The sequence below is a fragment of the Harmonia axyridis genome, chromosome 4 (assembly GCF_914767665.1).
Source record: "Harmonia axyridis chromosome 4, icHarAxyr1.1, whole genome shotgun sequence".
NCBI lineage: Eukaryota > Metazoa > Arthropoda > Insecta > Coleoptera > Coccinellidae > Harmonia > Harmonia axyridis.
Window position 1 is genome coordinate 21461304 of NC_059504.1, and position 26926 is coordinate 21488229.

General features: G+C 33.2%; 1 protein-coding gene across 6 annotated transcripts in view; it reads left to right on the top strand.

The window, feature by feature from the left end:
* LOC123677790 (GATA-binding factor A-like) overlaps positions 1-26926 on the top strand; it is a 134790-nt gene that overhangs the window by 75692 nt on the left and 32172 nt on the right. Inside the window, exon 1 of one of the 6 annotated variants that reach the window (XM_045614501.1) lies at positions 23652-23921. The exons of 4 other annotated variants lie outside the window; for them this stretch is intronic. The gene's annotated coding sequence lies outside the window, so the exon portion shown is untranslated. Of the gene's footprint in view, positions 1-23651; positions 23922-26926 lie in introns of those variants that run through there. One more of the 6 variants, XM_045614495.1, reaches the window with a different exon arrangement.

Consider the following 26926-nt stretch of genomic DNA (forward strand, 5'->3'; position numbering starts at 1 on the left):
TATCCAGACAAATTTTTTCGGAAAGTATAGTACTCAATTATCTTGAATTTCTTGAAATTATGTATGGAAATTCAATGTGTTGTTGAGTTTCTTCAAGTTTTTGACGATATTTATTTAGTGAACAACCTCCTGAATAACATAACCTTAAAACTCAACAGTGTAATAAATATCTCTGACCACAGGTTGCAATTCTGATTTTTTTTATGGTTGGAAAAACTGGAGTGTGCTCATTATGAAAACTCAAAATGGATATATCTTTTCATCTAGGCTGAATCGGGAAAAATTGGAAAGGAAAAAAGTGTCCTTGTGAATCTACACGTCAAAGACTTAGCCTATATATGTAGATAATATTTTCCCAGCAGAAATGGATTTTTAGTTCCAAAGAATTGATGTTTGATTTGGAGTTATACATATAATATTGGATGTTTCCGTAATGTCCTTGTTTGAAGTTTTTATTTGCTGCTACAACTGACTTGTGTAAACATTGCATTATGTAAAGCACCTATGAAGAATCTATCAGGAAATTTATAAATTACATTACGTTCAAAATTTTTAAGAAGACTCAGTTTTGTTCATTTTACCTCCATTTTTAAACCTTGCAAAAAACACTTTTATTTATCAAACTTATTGTATAAAAGAACCGGAAATATCAACTTTTTTTCAAATAGAAACATGAATTAAATCACTATAAATCATAACAAAATTTAAAAAAATTAGTTTCATTGATAAACCTCCAGGCTTTGTTTGATTTCATAATTTTCCATCCAGTATATAAGACACATGAGGCATCTTTCAGATTTGTAGCCTAACCTATTGCGGGTTTTAACAGGAAATTAAGATGCTGACGTTGATAAAAAATCCTTGGCCACTTTGGCCAAGTTTGGAAAGATATTTCTGAAATTACCAAAATCTGCCAATACCTAGATTTCATAAAAATGTGAGAAAACTATAAATTAAGTCACACTGGCGAATGCTTCAGTCTCTCGGCGCTCGAGGAATCCCCTTATTTAGTCTAAGTGCCCACGAGATTGCAGAAATGTATGTCGTTCGACGCGTACATATCAAGCTCGAGTAATATCAAGTAGCCTGATATAAAGTCTAGCCATAAATATCTAAAGTCAAGCTCAAGTATGCATTTTTTCACGATCTTGATTTTCAAGTCAAGTAGTTGGTTAAAATATCAAGCTACTTGGCTTGATGAATCCCTAGTGTCAACCTAACCTAACCGTTTAAGAAAGTAGGAAAAGGAAGCATTGTGTCACACTACTTGAGTTTTTATACTTCCACGATTTCCATCCAACCTCTATGAAATTCTCAAGGAGTACCACGACTTGCCTTCAGATTATCCCTTATCAGTCAGTTCCGACGAAGCCATATGCCACTGAGAGGTGTAAGAGTATCATCCCATCAGAACGCGTAGGCGGCGTATCTTCAAAACGGTCTCTGATTTTTCTGGATCGTAGATCATACGCATCTGTCTTTTATAATGGTCGTTATTGGATCGTTTAAAGAGTGAAATCGTTGAAAAACGGCCACATTTGAAGAAAGAAAAATGCTGTTTCATCAAGACAATGCGCCGTGTCACAAATAAATTAAAACAATGGCAAAATTGCATGAATTGGGCTTCGAATTACTTCTGCATATCCCCGTATTCGCCAGATCTGGCCCCCCAGCGACATTTTCCTTTTCTCAGACCACAAAAGAATGCTCGCTGGAAAGAAATTTAGCGCCAATGAAGAAATAATCGCCGAAACTGAGGTCTATTTTGAAGCGAAAGACAAATCGTACAACAAAAAAGGTATCGAAAAGTTGTAAAATTGCTTTAATCGCAGTATCACCCTAGAAGGCAACTATGTTGAATAATAAAATCGAATTTTGCGAAAGAAATGTGTTTTACTATGGTAGACCGAGGACTTTTCAATTGGCCTGTTACCTTATCAGTCTATCCGAATACGACGAAGCCATATGCCACTGATAGGTGTAAGAGTATCATCCCATCATCAGAACCCGTAGGCGGCGTATCTTCAAAACGGTCTCTGATTTCTCTGGATCGTAGATCATACGCGTCTGTGTCTTTTTTCGTCGCCTTCAGGCGTTTGCGTGCCTTCGGTACAAATGGAAACGAACCCGTTTCGTATTCTCCTACAAATGTGCCATTAGATCACGTGTATGCGGAACATGACGTTGCGGGTTTGACGTCATGCGGTGAAGAATGGCCATCATCAATTATACGCCCAAGTCGTCTTCCTGCCACCGTGTATGGCATTTTTCAGGATCTTGTTCGTGTTGTGTCGACAGGCGTGACGAGAATGATGAAAAATACGATGCGAAATAAGGTCTTATATACGGGGGTTGAAAAAATTACGTTCGGTTCATACAGGAGGTTAAAAAATTGTTGTTTGTTTTACTAGGTAGCAAAGTAGTCGATTGACTGCCGCGGCCGATAGTTCTCAGCCCAACGTATCGAGGCTAAGAATTCAGCTAAGGCAGTCAATAAAATTTGTTGCCGAGTTGAATTTATAATTTGTTCTCCGATTTGTCATTATGATATTTGTAGGATATTGAATTTGCAAATTATTATGATTGCCACAATCATTTTATTTTTCCTGTATTGGTAAATTAACTTATGAAATTTCTGGCAGTTTTATTCCCATTGAGAATAATCCTTTGGCTGTCTAGGCAGAAATTGTGAATTGAGAATTGTTTGGCTGCCTTGTCTAGGCAGGAAAAGTAATACTTTGCTGATTGATATGTGCCTCCAAAATTAATATTTGCCTCCAATAAGAGAAGATAGTTATTTGTTTCACTAAGCAGCAAAGTAGTAGATTCACTGCCGCGGCTAATAGTTAATAGCCGAGCGTAGCCATGCTTGGAATTCAGCCAAGGCAGTACTTTGCTGCCGAAATAAACATATAATTTTTTCTTCGATTGTTTATAATAAACGGATATTGTATTTGCAAATTATTACAATTCCCACAATCTTTTTATTTTTCATGTAGTGATAAATTAAAACGAAATTTCATAAAAATCGCAATTGTTGGAATGGTTGGTTGCTATATGGAAATGTATATGGCCATGATAATTATAGTTCGACCACCTGTGAAATATCTGACAGTTTTTTGGAAAAAACTCTCGTGCCTAGGCAGCAGAGTGATTATTCTATAATCAAGCAAATACAATATCCTACATAATTTATATCATTATTAACAATCGAAGAAAAAATTATAGGCACCTATGTTCAACTCGGCAACAAAGTAGATTGATTCGAGGATTGACTGCCTTGACTGAATTCCTAGCCGAGCGTAGTGATGCTGAACTATCAGCAGTCAATCTATTAACAGGCCAATTGAAAAGTCCCCGGTCGTGCCAAAGTAAACACATTTTTTGATGGTCTGGCCCTTTTGGGGGTAATCAATGAATATTATACCTTGCGCATCCCAGAATACTGATGCCATAACCTTGTCAGCTGACTGTTGTGTTTTTCCTCGCTTTGGATTCGATTCATCGTGTAATTGTTGGTTTTGACTCAATAAGAAACAACCCTGGTGTTTTCGAAAAAGTTCGGCAGTCTATGAGGAGAAGATTGGATGGTTGCATCTGAGCTGGAGGTAGCCATTTTCAACAATTATTGTGGGTAAAAATGTTACATGTAATTTCAAGAAATAAATTGTTATTTGTTGAAAATTTATTTCGTTTTATAAAGCACTTTTTCAAAAATAATCAAAGCATGAAATATCCTTAAAATAGTCCAAAGAATAACTTTTCGAATTTTTGCCTCGTGTTTTTAAAAACCCTGCATAATTCATAATATATCATCCGGATTTTGGTAAATTTTGTGTTGATGGATAAATGTGCATTTCTGAAAATTTTTATTTAAAAATGAGTATTGTGGTTTGCAGTATTTATATAAAGAACTAAATTTATTGGCCGCACCTTGTATTTATTTATAGAATTTTTTTCACTACAATTACACCGACATGTTTGTTAATATTGATGATCATTCTCACAAAACTTGGAATGTTTCGTTTCATTATGAATTAAACACAGCTTTTTTTTACTCCAATTACAGAGGCTCAAGTTGTAAATCGATCGATCTGAATCTCATGATGGGAAATTTCGATTCAATTCAAATTCCTTATCCGATCAGTGACAGACGTGACAGATTTTGATCTGGAATCCAGATTGCGCGATAAGAATTCTATTGTAATCCCATGGTATTGTCAACGCGCCTCATTTTTTGTGTTCCAATTATTGTGTGCCGTCATATCAAGCCAACTGCAATTAGCTTGAAAAAATTTCGGGAAAGGTCAGTTGACTCTAAAAAAAATTTGCGGAGTTTGCGACCAATAATTGTACAATAATTATGCATTTGAGGTTTGGATGTTTCCAAAGTGTTCGCAGTAAATAATTTAAACATCTACTTCATTAATCATTAACATCCATAACTTGATATTTTACCAAATTTATCTAGTCACTATTTTTCATATTTTGATTTTTGCAATAAAATGAATATGATAACATTTCTGAATAGGGAAAGATCTTGTGTGTAATTAAGCTTTTTTCGATGCTAATTTTAATTTTCTTTATCATTCCGTCACTGGGAAGGTTCGCTGATAGTATGTCATTTGTCAGGGAGGACCAGACTCTTATTTCTAATTCCCTCATTGTCGGTCCCTTCCCTGTATAGTCTTAGAATGGCCTCATAGGCCACTCTCTCTTTATCACTAGATGAAGGGGTGTGAGATCTGCAATAATCTCCAATGTCCTAGTTGGGCACGTTCTCATAGCTCCAGTGATAAGAACATTACAAACACAGGCTAACCTTTGAATTGTATCAAGGGCTTTTCTCATGCTGTACTGATTCGGAGGGGGTTGCAGGTAGGGTTCGCAAATTTACGAAGAACAATGACAATTTAAAATTTAAATTTGACATGTGTCGGGATGTTCCATAAATATGTACAGGGTGTCTAAAATTCGAAGCTCACTTTTGCATCTCCAGAACTATAGGACTCAGATATTCAAATATTTCGCTTTATCTTGATTTCTGTTCTAGATATTCAAAAAATTCCGAAACGTTTTTTTCAGTAATTTTTATTACAGATCATAGAATTTTAATACTGTTTCAGAGACATAGAACAAAGTTGGTGTTCCTTAAATGAGAGGTTTTTCGAAAATGTTAGGTAACCCATTTAAAATCACCAACTGTTTTGAGTATCATATAAACCATAACACATCAGGACATTCTAGATGAAGATTATTTAAGTCATTTCCTTTTCCATAGATTTAATTTTTCCAGGCCCCACCGAACCCACCTTAGGGCTACGGTCTTATCAACACAAAATTTGACCTCAAAGTGATACATTGAAAGCTATGTACATAAAGATTTTGTAATAGCCTTCGAACCGATACTATTCCAACTTCAATGTTATTTACTCGTATGCTGAATTCCTCATTTACCTCGGTACGATATCACCTCTATGTTGAATATGGGTGAAGCAGATCAAAATGAATTTTGCGAAATATAATCCTTCTTCATGTCATTATTAACAATAATAGGTACGTCAAAGTTATCATACGCTTTCCGGAGTTGATAGAATGATAGAATATTCTAAAATTCAGGATTGCGAGAGGTAATTGTTGGTGTCCCCCAGGGGTCAATTCTTGGGCCGATCCTTTTCGTGATATATATAAATGATATCTTCAAGAACATACCATCAGATGCAGTTTGTATTTATGCAGATGATTCCTCCTTTTTGAACAAATGAATGAAATATGTACGAGTAAGGAGTGGTTTTCGGCTAATGGACTCAGGACTCATGAATGATTTCAAGACCCAGAATAGGTATCATCTTCACCAGTAAAACAGATATTAATACATCAATCGAATATTTAGGACTGGAATTTCAATCTGACCTGAGCTGGAGGAATCATATAACAAATTTATGTAAAAAGATTATCGACATCGATTTTCATGATTCGGAGAATGAGAAAAATAACTAGAACAGAAGTCGCAAAACTAGCGTATTATTCTTCCTTCCACAGTACGGCCATATATGGTATCATCTTGTGGGGGCAAAGTACGGATGCTGAGAGAGTCCTACTGCAACAAAAAAAGGCAGTACGAGCCATTTTTCAGATGAAATCTACTGAGAGTTGCAGAGAGGTCTTCAAGAGAGAGAATATCTTGACCATCACGGCAGTCTTCATACTCACCTATCTCAACTTTGTCCATCAGCACAGGTTAAAATTTCAAAAAAACTCAGATTTTCATGATTACAACAAGCGTCGGAAAAGTGCATTTGCCATACCATCGGCCAGAATAGGGAAAAGCCAACAGGGCCCAAACAACACATGTATCAAACAGTATAATGAACTTCTAGAATCTTTCAAGAAATTGAGTCCCACCGTTTTTCACAAAAGAGTGAAAAAGTTACTTTTGGAGAAAACGATATATAGGTTGAGTGATTTCAAATTATATTAAATTTTGAACATTGAGTTTGTTCGATTATGTGCTTTTTTCTGTGTATATTCTTATACATTTAAATGTTTTTATATTTATTTTTTTATATATTTGACTAGCTTAGCATTTCTTTCTATATTTGACAAACCATGGAAATTTTTTATGGTTATTATTTGTACATGTATATATATTTCGTCGTGTAAAACAAATTGCAGAATGGGTTCCTATTCCAAGTGTTGGAATTGCCTTCTGCAACGAGTATTAGACGATATTTTCTCTATTTCAGACAAGTTTTGTGAAATATTGTCGAAATTCAATGCAAAAATCAGATTATACATCCTAGGGACTTTTGTTTTGTATCTTGGCAGTTAGTGTGACTGTTACGAAAATTGACAGATTATTTGAATTTGAATATGAATCGTACGTTTCGAATTTTGAATTAATTTACAATTACGCATTGAATTCGTGAATTATGTCTGACGAAATCGAATTAAGCGAAATTGCGAATAATGTTACGAATCATTTCACTATATCCAAATTATATTATATTGACAATTAAAATATCTTGAAATTTGATAGGATCGGAAGTCAACCACAAAACGAAAAATATAACTGAAAAAATGCTGTAATGATCTCATTACAGCATTGTTTTTATTACTGTAATGAACGCATTACGATACTGAAATAGAGAAACTTTTGGATCTTCATTGATTTCTATGAAATCTACAGTTGTTCCCATTGTGTAATTACTTTTTGGACACCATAGATTTTTCGATAAATTCTCGATTCAATAACACTGTCTGTTATGGGTCTAATAATATGAATCAATTTTTGTAAGGTGGTAAAGAGATCTCAAAACTGAAGAATGCAAACTGATATATTAAATCGAGAAATATCATCGTTCTGACCTTACACCAAACACCGTATGACTTCTATAATTCTAGTGCTTCGATTTATCAGCTTTCTGAGAATCTGTAATTTAAACAACACACTCCTATCATATTTCCTTATGATAAAACTTATCTCTTGGTGGGTGTTAATGATAATAAATTAATCACTGATATCTGTAAAAAACTCGATACGAACATTTCATATTCGAATAGTTTGAAATATTCTCCTTCTCGATTTATTCGACATGTGACTTTACGTTCGGAACTTTTTTTCTGAAAGAAGTGCCAAGCGCAAAGTTTCGATAGATAAGGGAGCATCTGCAGATAAGACATGGGGTGCAAGCTGTTTCGGAACGTAGCACGTGTCAACCAGAAACCATCCCTAACGAAGTTGTAGATAAGATAGGCAGAAGTTAATTGTATCCCCCAATTTTCCCAATTAGATATTATGTTCCAATAAGGACCTTTTTGGTTATAAATAGACGGCTATAGAACAACTTCGGAACTACCAAAACGTCGAATCTCTCATTTTCCGATCAATAAGGGGGGTACTGGGGGTAATTACAACCACCCCCCGCCCCCCCAAGATTTCCAAAATATAAAATTTCAGAATTCTCTCAGAGACGAAGAACGAAAATTTTTCCATAAAATGAACCGTTTTACTGTTCTTTTAAAATCGACACGGAGCAAAAATCGGACCTTTTAACAGCACCACGAGCACATCTATATGTCCGAGGTTGATTATTTTCCTTTATCAACCCGTTTTGTTGGAGTCCCCCTTGTTTTGCCATCTGTGATTTTTGCATTCGTCATCGGTTCCCGTTATTTTCGGTTTTTTTTTATCATTTTCGTCACAAAGTTTTAATACTGCAGTTATCAAAGAACTGAACTGAGTTATTCGCATAGCAAAATTGTCAGTGCTGTGTTTTACAACTTAATATGTATATTCAATTCAAATTGCAATTTATTTGTGAAAACATCAGTGTTGAATTGACTATATCTATATGGTGTTCCTAAATTGGAGGTACAAACGAAAATGACAAATCCCTGGGATCATTTTTAGAAATATATTGTCCTATCCTATAATTTGGGTCCACAAACATTTTGTTTTCGAGATAGAGATGTTAAAGTTCAAGTTTTTTTCTCATTGCTCCTTCCCTTCCCTTTCCTTGAATATTGGTAGTTTAGAAAAATGTAAAAAGAAACTCTGGTCCAGTAGTAGACTTTTTGGTTTCTTGTCGGTTCTTGTCGAACAATTCTTCAGTAATCATCAGGAAAATTCAAATTATTATAAGATCCAGTAAGCTGTCATAATTAATATAATCATAATTAATATAATTAATTATAAGTTTTGGTACTTATTTACTCAATCTGTAGAGGAGATTAATAAAGATTTTATTAACTGTTGAGTATCACAAGAAAGTAGGACTACAAGACACACCCTGTATCTCTAAAACAAAGCGTAGGCGAGCCCATGTGAAGGACATTATATTATTGAAATTATTCAAGGAATTTCTCATTTTTCTTCGTAATCAAATTTAGGAACACCCTATATTAAGTAAGAACCATCGAATCGATTATTTATCAAAAATTGCAAACATTTCGAGTAATTTTTGGTTTTTATTATTATCAAACCTTTCTTTCTCACATTACAGATATGAATAAAAGTTGTCGTCAAACAATGTTTTTTCGATTACCAAACCCCCCCCCAAAAAAAAAAATCTGCGCCCTTGTTTCCAATCAGTCAGCAAATATAAAAAATCAAAGAAACTACACCTTCTTGAATTTTCAAAATATATTATGTTAGAATTGGCCAATTCTAGAAATTTACGAAAACCACTGACTTTGTGTCAAGAGCTTTTAATCACTCGTTCATTGATAGACATATATCTATGAGATGTGAAGTTATGTTTGTCTTGCGATTCTGATGACAGCTACTTAACCGTCCACTTCAATCTCTGCATGAACATAGAACTTATTATTTTACATTTATATAGCGTTTTCCAATAGGAATTATACTATTTAAAAAGGATATAATGAGTTATATTTATGATATTTTCTGTTGAATATGTTATGCCATTTCCATGGAGAGATACACGTTTTAACAATGTTCTGAAATTTTTGATTTTTTTTATTAAAATCATCATCATTTTTGAATACTGAGAGAAATTCAGGAAGAATTCGTGAATGACGTTATTCAGTTAATCGACTCACTATTCGTCTTATTGCAGACGCTCAAAACCAAAAAAAAAAAAAAACTTTAATGCTCGGGTAAGAATTTCACGAAATATAAATACGCAGAACTACAAATCAATAGATCAACAAATAATTAAATAGCTAATTGTAGGTTCACAATGGATAGAGAATTTGTTTGCATGGAAATCGATTAATATAAAAAATAGTCAGCTTTTTCTTGAAGATGTTATGAATACGATATCAAATTTAATTAATCCGAAGTGTTAATGTTTTCTTCCATACTATATCAGTTTCGATTTTACATAGGAATTGAGTACCTGTACGAAAAAAAAATAATTATAAGAACCTATAAAGTGAAATCTGATGTTTATAGAATGATAATAGATGTAATTAGATCCAGTTGTGTTGTCAACAGAACGTTCTACGTGGATATATTCTCCAACTGTCAAGTTTCTTGAAATGGTACTCGATAGTGAATGTAGGTACGAAGTTTCTGCTAATTGGTATAGAATTATACGTTGAAAAAAAATTCGAAGTATGTTATACCAGTTCGAAAATTATAGTGATTCAGTAAACCCTGATGATGGCTATTATAAATGGGAAAATCACACTCTGTAGCCGGATACAATTAATGTATTGATTACTGTAAAGTGTGCGCACCTTATATAGGATATTCTCGTATGGTTGTAATCTAATAATGTATTCCATTATTAGATTAAAATCATACGAGAATATCTGATCTAAGGTGCGCACACTCTCACAGTAATCGGGAAGTACAGTCCATTCAGGAATTATTGACATCGAAGTAGGCCTTGAACGTCTAGTCGCGGCTTTATTTCTGGTTACAAAAATATCACTAAAAATTGCTATGGTTCATCATAGAAATAACCAGTTTAAATTATTTTCATCATTTTTGTATCCGAAAGATCCTGAATTTTCGAAATTACGGTTATTACGATGGGACGCATACAGTCATGATTTAATAAATTGAAATTCAGATTATATAACGTAAAAAAATAGTATAATGCTATATCATTTCAAGGAAATCCAATGAAGAGATATCTATTCATTTAAGAGTTGCCCATGAAAGATCCTATTGAAGATTATTAAAATATGCATATTCCTTTTCACCAAAGGCTCTTCAAAAATTGTTGCATTACTGATGGACACTGGATACCTACCGACCTGCTTGCAAAATTCTTATCAAATAACTCTTATGGATCATTTTAACTATGGTGTCTAAACTGGTGAAGAAAACAGAAAAACCTGGTTGATAAATTTAAATAGTATAGCTTAGTGAATGGAAGAGCCATATCATAATAAGACAGACATGAAATTCAAAAAATCCATTTAGTATATGAAAAATTTTGACATCACAGTTGTACTGTAACTTTCAAAATTGGAACCAATTTATCAGCCGATGTGTAAATTACTTTCTGAAGTCACTACTTATTGAAACTGTTCATGACATGAATGATTGATTAAACTTGTATGAAAAATATAGGTACTATTTGTACTCAAGTTTTCTGTTTTTTATTGAAATGCTTTTATACTAGTTACTATTAAATTACATGAAGTATTTTGCCCATAACAGCTTTAACTCACTCACTTTAAGCATTTTTGCATGAAATTATTTTTAATTTGTGAATTTTACAATTTTATTGCATTCTAATATTATCTTCAACTGGGTAAGAGGTGAAGAAATTCTTGAAGTTACTCTTCTGAATATATTTTTCGATTAAATACTCAGTAAAAATTCTATAAAGCAATTGGAATTTATTAGATTTTTGGATTACTCATTGAAGAACAAAAAACAGATATAACAATACTTAATTTCAATATAGAATATAAATAAATTATAGATGCAATGCCAAGACTTTGTTTAGCAACCCAATTATAAAATAATTCTCCCTTCATAGATTTATATAATCCTCATGATCACCACTGTCAAAACAAAACATCCAGGTAAAAATCCAAATATCCAGCATTCAAAATAGTAATCCTTCCACTTTTACCCCTAAATATACTTGAAAAACTTTTTGTTTTCTTTCTAGAGTCCACTGTTGAATAATGCTGCCATTTTCGAAAAACCAAGTTTCCTCCAGATAAATGAATTTGTTTCCGGTACCATAGTCAACTCTTCAGTCCACTGTACTACAGAGGTAGTCAAGAGATATTTCAAACATCAGGAACTTTATGACACGGAACATTTGGTGTCAACAAACTAAGTCCCATCATGTTTGAGCTCTGAGAAGCGATCGCTCTGTGGTCACTTGAGTCGAAAATGGTCTCAAACAATAAGTTTCATCTTACTGATGTAGTATTCGTCCTCAAAATCGATTCTGTCCGACCCTGGGTCGATTGATATCACTGAACCAAAAGAGTACATAAATTCCATGAAAAACATTTTTTTTTTAGTCATCATTTTTATACCGATGAACAGAAACATAATAAAATGAGAAGTATTTCATCATATATTAAATCATAGAACAACTTTCATTAACTCAATAATATTTCCATTATTCCAATGTTCAGTTTATTATTCGATCATTGAAATTGACCGAAGAAGTTAATATAAGACTTTATACACCTAATAAACATTTTCCTACTCAATGAAATTGCAACAAGGAACACTCAAACTCAGTTTTACATTCGTGATATGATTGTCATTCTTTAATACAATGAACAATTGTTTGTACCACCCTAATCCAAACAAAACAGAAGTTTCCTGTTTTCATTTGAATTACCAAGATAAACACAATAAATTGAAAGTAACTTTCAATAAGTCCGTTTGGAAACATATTTATACTTCCAAATATCTTGGAGTTAAACTATATCCTTCTTTGAATTTCAAGGTCCACTTGGAAAATTTACGTATGAAATCGTTAAGTCGAGAAATAAAATTCTTCAAGAATTAGCTGGTTCTTCATGGGGTGCTGATGCCAGCACTCTTCGTAAGGCAGCTTTAGCCTTGTTTTTTTCTGCTGCTGAACGCTGTTGTTCTGTTAGGTTTAATAGTGCTCATGTTCATAAAATTGATGCACAGCTTAACGTTTCCATAAGAATTATCATTAGATTATTAGACTATTAGATCAACACCTTTATATTGGTTACCAGTGCTCATAGTGCCTCATATCCGTAGACAGGTTGCAGTCAAGAAATCTTGGGATAAATTTCATTTCTACCTGAACTTATTTCCAATCGTCTTACCTCCCAGATACTAGAACTGCCAGATTGAAGTCTGCACGTAAAACTTTCTGGATTGATACTTTCCTTGAATCTAATGAGTGACAAGGAAATTCGGCATTCGGAATGGAGTTCTTGTAATGTGTTCAACAAGAGTCCAATCGTTGTTCCTTCTGAGAAGGTTTTAGGTTTCAAACTTCCTAGGGAAATTTGGTGTATTCAAATCGACTTAGGACTGGTCATGATCGTTGCAATAGTATTCACTCAAATTGGTATTCTTTTGAAAGTCCACTGTGTGAGTTTGGCGTATAAGAAATCATTGACCACTTGGTGAATAGTTGTCCATTTTATGAATTTCATGGTGGTTCGAAGCTATTCATTCAGTTTCAGATCCTTTTCAAGAATGAGTCGCTATAACTTTAAATCAATATAATGGAAACTATACTAACTGACAAAGAAACTGCAAAAACCAGAGAGCTGTTCAAATTTGGAATTTTTTTTTGGAAAAACATAGATAGTATAGCAAGGAGTAAATGATTGAATTTGGAAAAAACATCGTGAAGGTTTTTTCATGTACTTAAATAATTTTTGTTACTTAAATATTGTAGTCATTTTTTTGCAAGTTTTTTAATTTAAAAAGCTGTTCGAGGAGATCCAAAGTCGACGTTTAGTTGTTGTAAAAATGCCTAGAGCACGTGTACGCGAAATTTATCGACATCAGATAAGTGAAATTGAAAGAGGTCGAATTATTGGTCTACGTGTGACGGGGTTGTCATTTCGTGAAATCACTAACCATACGATCAAAAATCCAACTACTGTTATGAGATGTTGTCAAGCGTGGTTTGATAATACCCGAAATCGAAGAAGATTAGAGACCGGGCGTCGAAGGGGCACAAATGAAGTTCAAGATCGATGTCTAAGACTTGGCCATTAGAGACCGATTTGCGACAGCTCGATCTTTGGCTGATGAATGATTAGGACAACAAGACCATCCTGTAACTGTCCAAACGGTTTACCGCCGGATAAGTTCTTTTGGACTGCAGCATTATCGACCCCATTTTGTGTTACCTTTCAGGGAGATAGACGTGAACCTCAGTTTATTGTTGAGCGTCATATACACCGGACAGTAGGCGTTATGGTATGGGGTGCTATTGCACATGCAAGTAGGTCACCTTTAGTCTTTAGTCGAGGTAACAAATTTATTAAAAAAAATTGTAAACCCTTCATTCTTTTCTCCAAATTTCAATCATTTACTTCTTGCTATACTATCTATGTTTAACCAAAAAAAATAAAAGTAAACAGCAAACTTTCATAAACAGATCCTTCTGGATGTTGCAATTTCTTAATATATAACATTTATTACATCTTTCTGGTTCTTTCCTCTTTGTTTTCAGATTTAATTATAATATATACGTTGTCAACGTTTGGTGAAAAGGAAGTAGGTAGGGGAACTATTTTGTTTGGAAGAAGATGAAGCCCTTCAATATGAATATGTCATCTTATTCTGTAAACAAATACCGAAAACAATCACTACTCATATACGGGGAAACAGAGTTTTTGCTCAGGTTTTATTTATGCTCTTGTAGTCTTGTATCATATTCACCAATTTGATGATTTTTTAGCAGTTAAGACGCGAATCTGGCATTCACTATAGATAAATCGAATAGTGAGAAGATTGTGGTCTTTTACTATTTAGTAAGAGACAACTGATAACCTAATTTCAGAAACGCGAAGACAATCAATTGCAGATAGGCAGAAGGTTCATAAACAAGAAAAACTCTTGCAAACATCGGCACAACAAGAACCTATTTCCGATATCCACGTCTCAATCTCCACTTTTCTCTCTTTGTACATCGGAAGACCATCAAGAATCTAATGTAGAAACTGAATAATAGAAAGCCGGGAACTGCTATCCGCCTGCTTAGATAGCAACGCCGACATATGCGCTGATAACAGATTTTCAGAGTGTCCGTAGTAATTGTTGAATGGTGGTGATAAGAGCTCATAAATAAATAATCAGTATTGCTGGTTCTTTACGATAAGACCACCATGCTGAACACAATGAGAGGGTGATAACGAAGCTAACCTCTTTTTTTCTCCTTTTCCGCAGCAGGAAAATGGAAATGGAAGCAGGAATGCGCGTTTTCCTCTGCACCATAAACTACCTAGTCCAGTCAATATGTCTTTTTCACAGGAAAGTTTTTGGGTAGTTTTTATTTCTTCAATTTTATATAATTTTTGGGGTGTTGAATCTGAATCTGAGGTTTGCCACCAAAATTTCGTGACGGAACATTGAAGAAAATGAAAAAAAGTTTTTTGCGAATCACTCGGAAAATATCAATTTTTCGTGAATTTTTTTGCGGTTTGGACCAAAAATTTACAGGGCGTTCATAAAAAGATAATGAACTTCGACAATTCAAATTCATCAAAACTCAAGATTTTCAAATTAGAACCTATATTTTCTATTATTTCAATCGATTCTACGTACAAAATAGTGGGGGTTACTTGAGCAAACCCTATACCCAAAATGATTACTTCAAGAGTTATCGAGGAAGAACTTGAAAGGAGGACAAACTGCAATTCCTCCCTTTCAAGTTCCTCCTCGATAACTCATTCATGTATTCATGTATTATTCATTACGCATCTGCAGAATCGAAAAAAAAATGTTTTCGAAAAAACCTTTTTCGGCCGAAAAATTGAGGAAAACAAGTGAGTCCTCATTTTTTCCTTAAGAATCCCATTAACTCATGAACCGTTGAGTTTTTACCAAGGTATGGCATATTGCCGAAATTGTCGTCAAAAAAGCTATCTAATGATGCAATAATATACGGGTAGTCCGTTTGAAATAAGGAAGTAGTAGACTCTTTCCGGTATATAACCGGAACTTGTAGAAATCTGAAAATATTTTAAGGAGAAAGATATCGTCTCAAACCCCAACATGCAAATTTTCAGCACAAAAATAGGTCATCCCGGTGAATCACCCTGTATATGATTATATGAATTTTGAACTCGTGGAAGAATATGAATGCATTCTGTTCTTGTATTATAAATAACTATTCTAAGGAAAGAAATGTAAAATTTTCGCCTGTGTTTTCATGGAAATATACCGAGTGGCCAGAATATCAGGCATTTATTCAGTAAAAAGTGTTATTGAAATATCAATTTTCTTTTTCCACTTTCGCGGGAACTATTGATTTGCCAGCAGTGGCGTAGCCAAGGGTGGTGATAAGGGGGATATATCCACCTCCAGGAAAAATATCAATTTTAAGTCACAACGCCCAATAATTTGATTGTGTAAAAATATCATTAATTCATTCATCAACCATCAGCGGTTAAATCAAAGGGCTTGATTACAGTCGTCGGCATAATCAATTTATGGCTATAAATGTCAAATCGATCGGGTAAAATTAATGAGATTTAGGAGTAAAAGCTCCGAACTACTCGAATTGAAACTCAATCTCAAGAAGTGGTTGGAAATTCAAAGGACATCAGATACGAATAATCAACTTTTTTCTTTATCCCCCCTATGTCTGGGTACGCCACTGGTTGCCACTTCTCTAACTAGAAATGTAGCAGGAAAACATACTAACGAATCACCATACAAATTATTTTTAAAATTGATCTATATCAGGGGCGGATCCAGACGATCTTTGAGGGGGGGGGCATAAAAAGTCACGGCTCATATAGGTTAGCAAAATAGCGGAATTTTTTGTTGGTACCTACCGGGTCAAGTGTTTTTTTATATATAAATTGATTTTAGTAAATCATAACAAATTCCAAATCATAACATCCAAAATTTTTGTAGGACAAAAACAAGGAAAAATTTCACATATTCCGTAAATTTATTTCATAAGAAAACCCAGGCGCAAGAAAGTATAAGGTGTAGTAAAAAGAAAACCATTATTATTGCATTAAGAACAAGGCTTCAATTACCTACCATAGTTGACACAATTGTGCTTTAGGTGAACAGCTCTTGGCCGAAGGCTCACCGTGTTTCGACGACGACCGTTTTTGCTTGACGTTGTCATAAATGATCCACTTTTCATCACCAGGTACCAAGCGTTTCAAAAATAGGGCGATTTTGTTGCGATTCTCCAGTGATTCGCAGTGGAAATTCGGTCCATGCGGTTTTTTGGTTAGCTCATGTGATATCCATACATCTAGCACTTTCTTGAGATCAGCCTTATGCAAATAGTGTTCCAAACGTTTTATTGTGGACTCTTAAGCTCTTGAGCAATCGAAACAGGACTCGACAATATCCATGCTTTTATCGATATTTTCGACAATTGGCCAGTGGCCTTTCAGTGCGTGGTGCATCTTTGACATCGAAATTACCGGAAAGGAATCGACGAAACCAAAACTGCACGTGATTGGCTATTACAGTATAAGGGCAAAAACACTATTTACATTTTCAGCCGCCTGACTGGTATTTTTGTCTTTATCTAAGAAAAACTATAAAATATAAGGTATTTTCTTTTTGCTAGTGTCCATCATTGTGGCTTGCTCAAAATTAACTGAGTCAACTCATCACAAAACTGTCAGAATGTTTTTGTAGTGCGAAATCTCATCTTTTTAACGCCATATAGTCCAACCCGATACAACGCAAGATACAGATAACTAAAACCATCTATTGGACAAATAATGAATTCCTTTTCACTACACCTATTAAATTAAGACATAATATCTATATCTCATCTCTTGAAATTTGTGACGTTTTAATTTTATAATTTAGTCTGCGAAACAGGCTACAAGATAAAGCTGAAAGCTTGGAAGAATCAATGAATAGTACACGAAAGTTTAAGACTTTATGTGATCTAACAAAACCTTTTTCTTCTTCTTCCTGATAACCTTTTTTCATATTGAAAGTTTCTTCAAATATTAAGGCGTTAACAATTTCATCGATAAACTTATTTATACTCACTGGGGAATTTCCTCATTTTCTCCCTAAAATCCACCAGTTTTTGTAAAAAAAATCCGAGAAAAAATCGATATTTCCCGCAATATATACCCACCATCGTCTGTTGGAACGCGATCATCGTATATAATCGGTCGAAAAACGGACGATTATTGCCGATAGTCACGTTTTTTTCCCCCCGTTTAATTAATTTCTATGCGTGGCCGGCGATTTTCGATGCCCTTATCGCGGTTGCATCGGACTAATTGACTTTATGGGATGGGTCGAAATTGACGATTCGATTAAATGATGGCTCTATTTTTCGGCGCCGTAGCGCCATCTACATAAAGATAGATAAGCTGAAAGGGTGACTGATAACGCGCGGATAAGTACGAAAGAGTTATGTCTTCGATGTCTCGACCGGTTGTTTTTTTCCCTCGGATACGGATTGTTATGGAAATTTGGCGTGATAAACTGTCATAACCTAGTTTTCGGCGACGCTATCAGGTACCTATGACTGGGTGACATGGAAATAGCGACACGTATGAATTTTTTCATTTGAAATTCGGCAGGAATGAAATAGGTACAGTGGCGTAGCGATCAATATGCGATTGAAGCAGTAGCTGCAGTTCGAAAAGATCAGGTTGAAACTACCTACAGGGTGTCCCAAATCAGATGCTCACTCAAAGCATCTCGGGTACTATAAGACTTGGAAAAAAATCTTTAAGAACTCCCTAGCTCTTTTTTCGAAATAATAATGTATCAGAAAGCAGATCATTGATATCTTGATTCGTTCTCGAGGTTTCTGAAAAATTATTGTTCCAAATAATTTGCTATACCTATATTGGTTTCTGTTCAAGATATCAAAAAAAATTATGGACATATAGAAATTAATTATCGTTTTATAGATATAGAGGTGAGATAACCGACGATTGAGCCGTATTTCTAGAAAGGAATTTGGTAGTTGACGCAACGGTTGAACCGTCGATTATCCTTGATAATACATTATGCTCTAAAAGGGATACCCACTATATTTTTCAACGCAGTTTTGAGCCGGAGATTTGTTGAAACCTGTTCGGTCTTCAAAAATGTCGTCTATTTCGAAGATATCGAGTTTTTCGACTTATACAGGGTGGTTCATCCCAATGGCCTTTTGGACGTTTATGGTAAAATTATTATAACTGTGTGCTTTGGGTTCGAGATAATGATCTCTCTCCCTAAAATAATTTCAGATCTCTACAACTAGGTACAACTTCCGGTTATACCGGAAACAGACTACAACTTTCTTATTTCAAATGGCACACCCAGTATATTATCACTATATAGCTTATTCGATAATAATTTCAGTATTACGCCATAACTTGGGTATGAACTCAACGGTTCATGAATTGATGAGATTCTTATGAAAAAAATTGTTTCAATGAGAATTGACATTTTTTTGAATATTTCTGCAGAAGTTCTTTTCGAAAAAATCTTTTTCATTTTCGATTCTGCGAATATGTAGTATTATAAGTCTATTTGCGGTTTGGTCCAAAAATGTAGAGGTGTACAGGGTGCTTATGAGAAGATCATGAATTTGGACAACTCAAATTCATCAAAACTCAAGATTTTCCAATTAGTCGTACAACCTATATTTTCCACTTTTTCATTCATTTCTACTTATAAAAAGGGGAAGGTTACTCAAGCAAACCCTATACCTAAAATGAAAATTTAAATAGTAATCGGGGAAAACATGAACTAAGGAAAAACCTCAACGTCTAAATCTCTGAATCGATAATTAATTTTTATGATCTGTTATGGGTATCATATGAATCGAAAAATTACTGGAAATAACTTGAATATCTAGAACAGAAACCAAGATATGTTTAACGAAATATTTGGAACAGTCATTTAACTCGAGAACGAATCAAGATATCTATGACGCTTTATGATATCTTCATATTTCGAAAAAATAGATCGGGAGTCTTCGAAGATTTTTTCTCTGAATCTCTAATTTCTTGAGATGGTTACAGTGGGAATCGAATTTGGGACAATCTATACAAATATTAGAGATTTTTTATTTTTCAGAAAAATCGTTTTTCGTTCAATGTAACGATAACGTTTATTGCCTCAGCCTATTTCAACATTTGGTAGTGTTACTCTCTAGATAGGCGCCAGATAGGTGTTAATTTCATTTTATAGAAGTTGGTACCTTATAAGAAAGTGCTGAAGGAATTTACTGCCAGGTACCTAATTTGTTGCCACAGGAAACTATTTAGGTATGATTTCAGTATTTTTCAAAATTTCAACCTCCATGGTTCTGGGAAAAAGACTTATAATATATGTATTTGCTTTTGAATCATAATAAGCTAAGTGTTTCATCCCCTTTCAATTATATCTACAGGTTGTCCCCATTATATTTCGATATAAAAAACTTTAAACGCCAAAGTCTATGGTTTCATGGGTAGCATCTTTCAACACTTTTGTTTATTTTAATGAAACAATTTTTTTCTGAATTTAACATCTATAAAGTCAAACTTCTTAAAACTCATTGACGTTTTGAAATATTTTACTTTTCGTAATTATTCACGTGAAGTAAAATAATAACAATAAAATGCTTTTTCTCTGCAATTTTCGCAAACTGTGTTAATCTTTCCAGTTTTTTCTTTTTCGAAGATATTGGGGATATTCTTGAAGTGACCACTATCTTTGTAATTTTTTGTAATGTTCTTTTAAAGCCACAGACAGCCTCTGACTTTGTGGTATTTTAGTTTGTTTGTCATAGGTTTCATTTTTCTTATTTTAATTGTATTTTCTTTTTGACAAATAAAAATTATTAATTAATTATAAACTTATTGCGTAACTGTTGTTGAATAGTATATTTCGTCATTTGTTGCGAAAATATATGTCAATATTAACCTAAGTACTTGAACAACCTCTTTGTTGTTGATAAATTCGATGTAATACTATAAAGATATATAAATTTATTGAAGTTTAACACATGAATAATATAATCATTTATAAATAACTATAAAAAATTACTTTTTCGTTCAAATGGGTGATCCTTTTATGTTTATTTATTTATTTATTCATTTCAACGGTACAACCATTTTACATGATAACGTGTTCCCACCATAAACTAAATTCAGTACGAGTAAAGAAAACTAGTATTATTTTCCACTTCTTCATCCACAGTCAAAATCACGAAACTTGATCCTAAATAATACTAGCTGTCCATAACAAAATGAAGTTGCAATGCAATCACACATGAGAAAAAATATTTTGTGAAACACGTTGGGACATTCGATTTTTGGTGAATTGCTAGTAATACGTTCGTTACGACAAATTGTGGTTCTCTCAACTAGTTGCCCAAATAATTATTATGTTTGATTTTGGTTAATTGAGTGTTAAAATTGTTTTGAAATCGACACTGCAGTGAGCAGTGAGCTAGATGTGGTTAATAGGTGGCGCAAAATTTATCTATTCTGCTCCAGGACGCTTCAATTCTTGCAACAAGTACTGATATATGAAAGGTTTTGCAAACACTACTAGATATTTCATGGATAACCTATATAAAGGAAAAAATCTCAATACATTTATTAGATAAAAAAAGTGTAATATTTCAATACGCCATTCAATTTATTTCTCTCACATGCACGAAAGAGTAAACGATCCAAAAAAAAAATTTCATGCCTATAGCAATTTAGTTATAATAATCGATAGTAGATATCGTAATCACTTCATCATGATGATTAATTCTATAGGTTCTGTTAACAATTAATAAATTGAAAACTATTCAGAATTTAAAAACCATATTCGAAAAGAAATGGTGTCTACAAAGGAATTTGAAATTTGATTTGCTATAATAACTCTATTAGCTATTTGACTGTATAAAGAAATAGTCGTGTCTATTGATCTCCTACTAGACTTTTGTGAACGTCAATATACATATAGATACCTACTCATATAAATTTAGAAAAAATATTTTTAATCGAAAAAATATCTCTAAACTCAAATAATTGATACCTATACTGTCACGTAATGAGAAAGGAACTGGGTGAAAAAACATAAGATGACGTCAATTTGATGTAAGCACATTTGTCACTAGCATTTTCGTTCCTTCGTTTTTAGTGTTTTGGAATTTCGAATTTGGAATTTCGACATTATCGAGAATATGAAATAAAGGTAGGTATGGCAGGTATTTTGAAAGTCTCAACAGATTCAATTTCCCTATAAAAACGTTATTAAGTCCTTAGACCTTAGAGCATTAAATATCAAATTTATATTCATACGTATGCGATATTAGAAAGAATTCAATGAATGAAAATAATCTACTCAATGAAATACTAAAAATAATGAGTTTATTACCATATTACCTATTTACATCCAAATGATCTCCACAAAAGGAAACGATTAAATCAATAATGAAAGCAAAAGCTTCCGTACCTATATATGGGCACCTGATTGTTTATATGTATCTACTTACAATCATGTAACTGAGTTGCATAATTTCAGAAAATGAATTGTGAATATCCATTTTTATGTGCTCAATAAACATCACTGAATAACACACGAGGATTTGAAAAAATCCGTTATTTATTTGCTTTGGAAATGTTCATTCATATTCATTCGTTCCAAACCAATGGTAGGGAGATGTGACGAAATCAACGAATTAATAATAAGTAATAATATTGATTGGTCTAATAGACGTTACGAAGAATGAATAAGGCAAGTCAGTAACAGAAAATATATTTTAAAATAAACTAAATATAAAAATCAACCAAATTTCTTATAAACTATGCTGTAATAGCTTTCATTTGAAAGAATACTTCTTACGGGTTTTTAAATTCATTTTTATTCAATGATCTTATATACAATAGGGCAAATGATTTTATGTTTTATTCCTCTGTATGATGGTGAGTTTTCAAATTTTGTAGTTCTATGCAGTGGAAAGCATAAAGTATGATCATTCCTTGTTTGATATCTTGTGAAAACTAGATAATTCATTGAAATTTTCAATATTATTTCGTATGAACTCAAGACATCTGTATATGTAGATAGAAGGTACGGTCATTATACTATGTTTCAAGAAAAGTGGTCTACGTAGATTAAGTCTACTTATTTCCAAGAAAATAGTTGGCAGATGAGACGAAATCTACGAATTAAGTCTACTTATTTCCAAAAAAAAAAATTGATTCACACATAGAAATATTGAACTGTAACCAAAATTATTCTTGAAAACAGGTTTAACTTTCACTGTTGAGGACAATGAGTACAATAATAATACTTACATAGTACGTTATACAAGTCTAATCCAAAATCAGTCTTCCGCAATAAATAAAGTACTATTCCCACAGGATTAGGTACTTTTAACCTAATATTGCAAGAGTAACCCTGGCAAGAATTTTTGAGCTTGCCTGATGTGTAACTTCACAAATCCACTTTATTCTCATCGCATTTCACAAAAAATAATCGCCTATACTTTACTTTAATAACTTGAATAAGCAAAGGAAAACACACAAACTCTATGGTCACCTCATCTTCTTCTTCTTCTTAGGTTAGGACTGTGTCCTTTTACTCTCTGCTATTCTGTTCCCTTTTTCTTCCTCATAAATTTAAAAAACGATCAAAATAATTTTTGTTACATATCATTATGACTATGATTTTTCAAAATGAAAATAAAACTATATCTAATTCACTCAACATCTTTCCATATCCAAATAAACTCCTTCCACGAATCTAAACCATCCACCATTGCAAATCAACCAAAAAAACAAAAAAAAACCTTTTTTATTGATCGTCGTCTCAAGTATTGCTAAACAACTGCTCCAAATCCCTTTTTGGTCTCGGCCTTCTTTTTTTTTTCGGGTTCCGCCCGTCTCCAAGGCGACGAATGTCGCCCAACGTCGGTCAGCAAGGACCTGCAGGCATCCTAAGTCCAGCCCGTGGAAAGGCGTGACCAAGAGATTAATAACCCGCTAGAATCCTGATCATGACGTCACGCAGCCACAATGGCCGAATCCCACAAAGAAGAAATCTTTAGGCAGTGTCATTAGTGCGTCGATGGTCGGCCGGTTATTCAGTGTGCGAGCTCAGAGCTAAGGGTAGTGTGACGGTACGAGATAAGCGAATAAGGTGGTGCGTTACTGATACGCAGTGTGAGTGCGAAGGAACTTTTAAAGTTAATTGGCTGTGATCCTTTGGTAAACAGGATAAACGGAGAAATTAGAAGTTTTGGTGTTGTTGGATTAGGACACGTTTGGAAGAATAAGATAGTTAACGAGTTTAGTTCTATAACTTGGAGCATAGATTACCGGTAGGTGATGTTTAGTTTAATATAATTAAATCGTGAAGCTTGAAAAGGTACGGACTAAAATATTTCATAATTTTGGGACAAATCTATAAAATCGCCTGATGAAATATTAGAGAATTTCAGATGTTTTTACCAAAAAGCATTTTTCTTGAAAATAATTTCACCTTCAAGATCTGAACTGAAAAATATGTTTAACTTTAAACGAATAAAATTTCAACTAATAATTCTGTAAAAATAATTTTTAATTTCAAAGAAATCGTGGTAGGGCGATAAATTTTTAAATTATTCTGAATTCAAAAACCTGTTATAGCACTTATTTTTTTCAATATGAACTTTTTGTTTTGTAAATCCAAAAAGGAGATATTGTAAAAAAAGATTTCGAAGAAAGCACTGAAAGGTTAGGTTACGTTTGGGAAAAAGTATTCTCACTTAAAATACTTTTAACTCCAAAATTTCAACCAGAAAATTGTGTAAGAATAATTTTCAGGTAGTAGGGTGAAGATTTTTTTTGATTATTCTTAATTCGAAATCATGTTATGCAGTAACTATTAGAAATAGGGCTTTAACCTATAGCTATTATTTTTTTCAAAATGAACTCTTTTTTGTACATCCAAAAAGTAGATATTGTAAAGAAAGATTTCGAAGAAAGCATCGAAAGGTTAGTTTAGGCAAAAAGTATTTTTCTTTAAAATAATTTTAATTGAAAATTCTTTCAACAAAAATAATTTTCAGGTAGAAGGCTGAATTTTTTTTTAATTATTCTGGATTCGAAATCATGTTATGCTCGAACTATTAGTAATAGGGCTTTTTACTATAACAATTATTTTTTTCAATATGAACTCTTTGTTTTGTACATCCAAAAAGGTGATAATCTGAAGAAAGATTTCGAAGAAAGCATTGAAAGTTGGGTCAGGTTGGGCAAAAATTATTTTTCTTTAATTCGATTCTTCCTATTATTGACAAAAGAAAAATGTCCATTTTACAATGCGTATAAATGAAACCATATTTTTGAATTCACAATTTCAACGAATAGTGTAGGCACCTAAAACTTGAACTTCATTTGCATTCTTAAATGAATTGAAAAATTCGATTCAATAAATTTTCTATATCTTTTTAGGTGCATTTGTACTATGTTTTTGGATATTTTTTACAATAAATTTATTCAATCGTTTTTTCTTCATATTTTTTTGATCTATCCCTGTATGTCTTCTTTCATACTAATCTCTATTTCAATGCCACAAGGTCTAAATGAAATGTTTATTTTCTAAATAGGTTTCACTTTTTCTAACTTCTATCTATAAATGTTTATTTCTTTCGTTGCCATATCTGTTTCGTACCATACCTATAGTTCCATGGTAGAAAATTTTGTATTATTTTTCAATAATTTGGAATATTACCAATTTATGAATTATTACAGTAATTTTTTCATTTGTCAGTAGGTACTGATATGGATCTGCTCAATATGAATTTGGAATATTTTCTAAAATAGATCCAAAAAATTTATATCTCTACTTGTAAATAATTCCCTCTCTCAGGTTTTCCCGACTTTTTCATTAAATTCTTCAAAGTTCCTATTGATTGATTAGATTTCGGCGCCCCACGTTGGGCGCCAATTAATATGGATCTCCTCGATATGAATTTCTAATATTTTCTAAAATAGATCCAAAAAATTTATATCACTACTAGTAAATAATTCCCTCTCTCAGGTTTTCTCGACTTTCGAGACAGAAGAACAAAATGAAAGAATTGATAATGATGAAAGCAAGTTACAAAATACTCATGAAGAATTTGGAATGATTCTCAATAAGAATTTTGAAGAATTTAATGAAAAAGTCGAGAAAACCTGAGAGAGGGATTTATTTACAAGTAGAAATATAAATTTTTTGGATCTATTTTAGAAAATATTACACATTCATATTGAGGAGATCCATATCAATTGGCGCCCAACGTGGGGCGCCAATATCTAATCCAATAGCCCAAATTAATAAAATTTTCAATTTTAACTATTAGAATTCATATCAGTACCTCATAGTTAAATCTTTGTAGTACAAAACAAATTGGAATTTCGACCAAATTTCTTCCACATTACAGGATCTTAGTCGCATAGTAGGATAATTGAAAGCGAATATCTTAGAATAAACTGCTTCCTCACGCTGAAAAATTGCAATTAAACATAAATATTTGTCATATCTTCATAATTATGTATAAAGAAATGCGATAATTATAACATAAATGTTATAAATTATCGCACTTCGCTGACAGGATTAACAGGTATTCATCGAATTTTTCAATAATCACATTAATTAGATCGATAATTATCCTATACTATATATCAGATATATAGATATATCAGATTATTTATTCAATATCGCAAATCAGGTTTGACATCTCAATATTCAATCCATATCAAGGACGCCTACATATCCGACTTGCTGAAAAATTGAAAGACATAACTTTTTCAGACCATACCTCTAGTCGAGTGCAACATTGAAGAAAATCTTGTCAACTCGGTACATTTGATCCAATTAGCATCGTTAACTCGATTATTTTTTCAATAGAGCCGATTCCGCCCCATATTTCTATACACAATTATGATTAATTAAATACATAATAATTTATGGTCGATCGACCGGTATATTGATAGAATCATACGATTAATTATACGCCGATTGAAATTCTTGAACGAATGGATTACGTAAGAAAACATAGGCAATTAATCAGACAGGCCGGTAGCTGTTTTGAAGCAGGAATAAATAAAGCGGTATTCGGAAAAATCGACAGGCACGAGGAGTGTCCAATGATGAAATCTATCGATAAGCTGCGTGCTTGAATGATTACACTGGCCGACAAAAGCATTTTTTCGATGCAACGTAATATATAAAGACTGAATAGCATTTGTTTATGCCTGTTAGGTAGCTGAAAAATTTGTTCAGAAAGGTCATTAGCAGTGGCGTCTTGGGATTCATCAAGCCAATTAGCTTGATATTTTAACCGAATACTTTACTAGA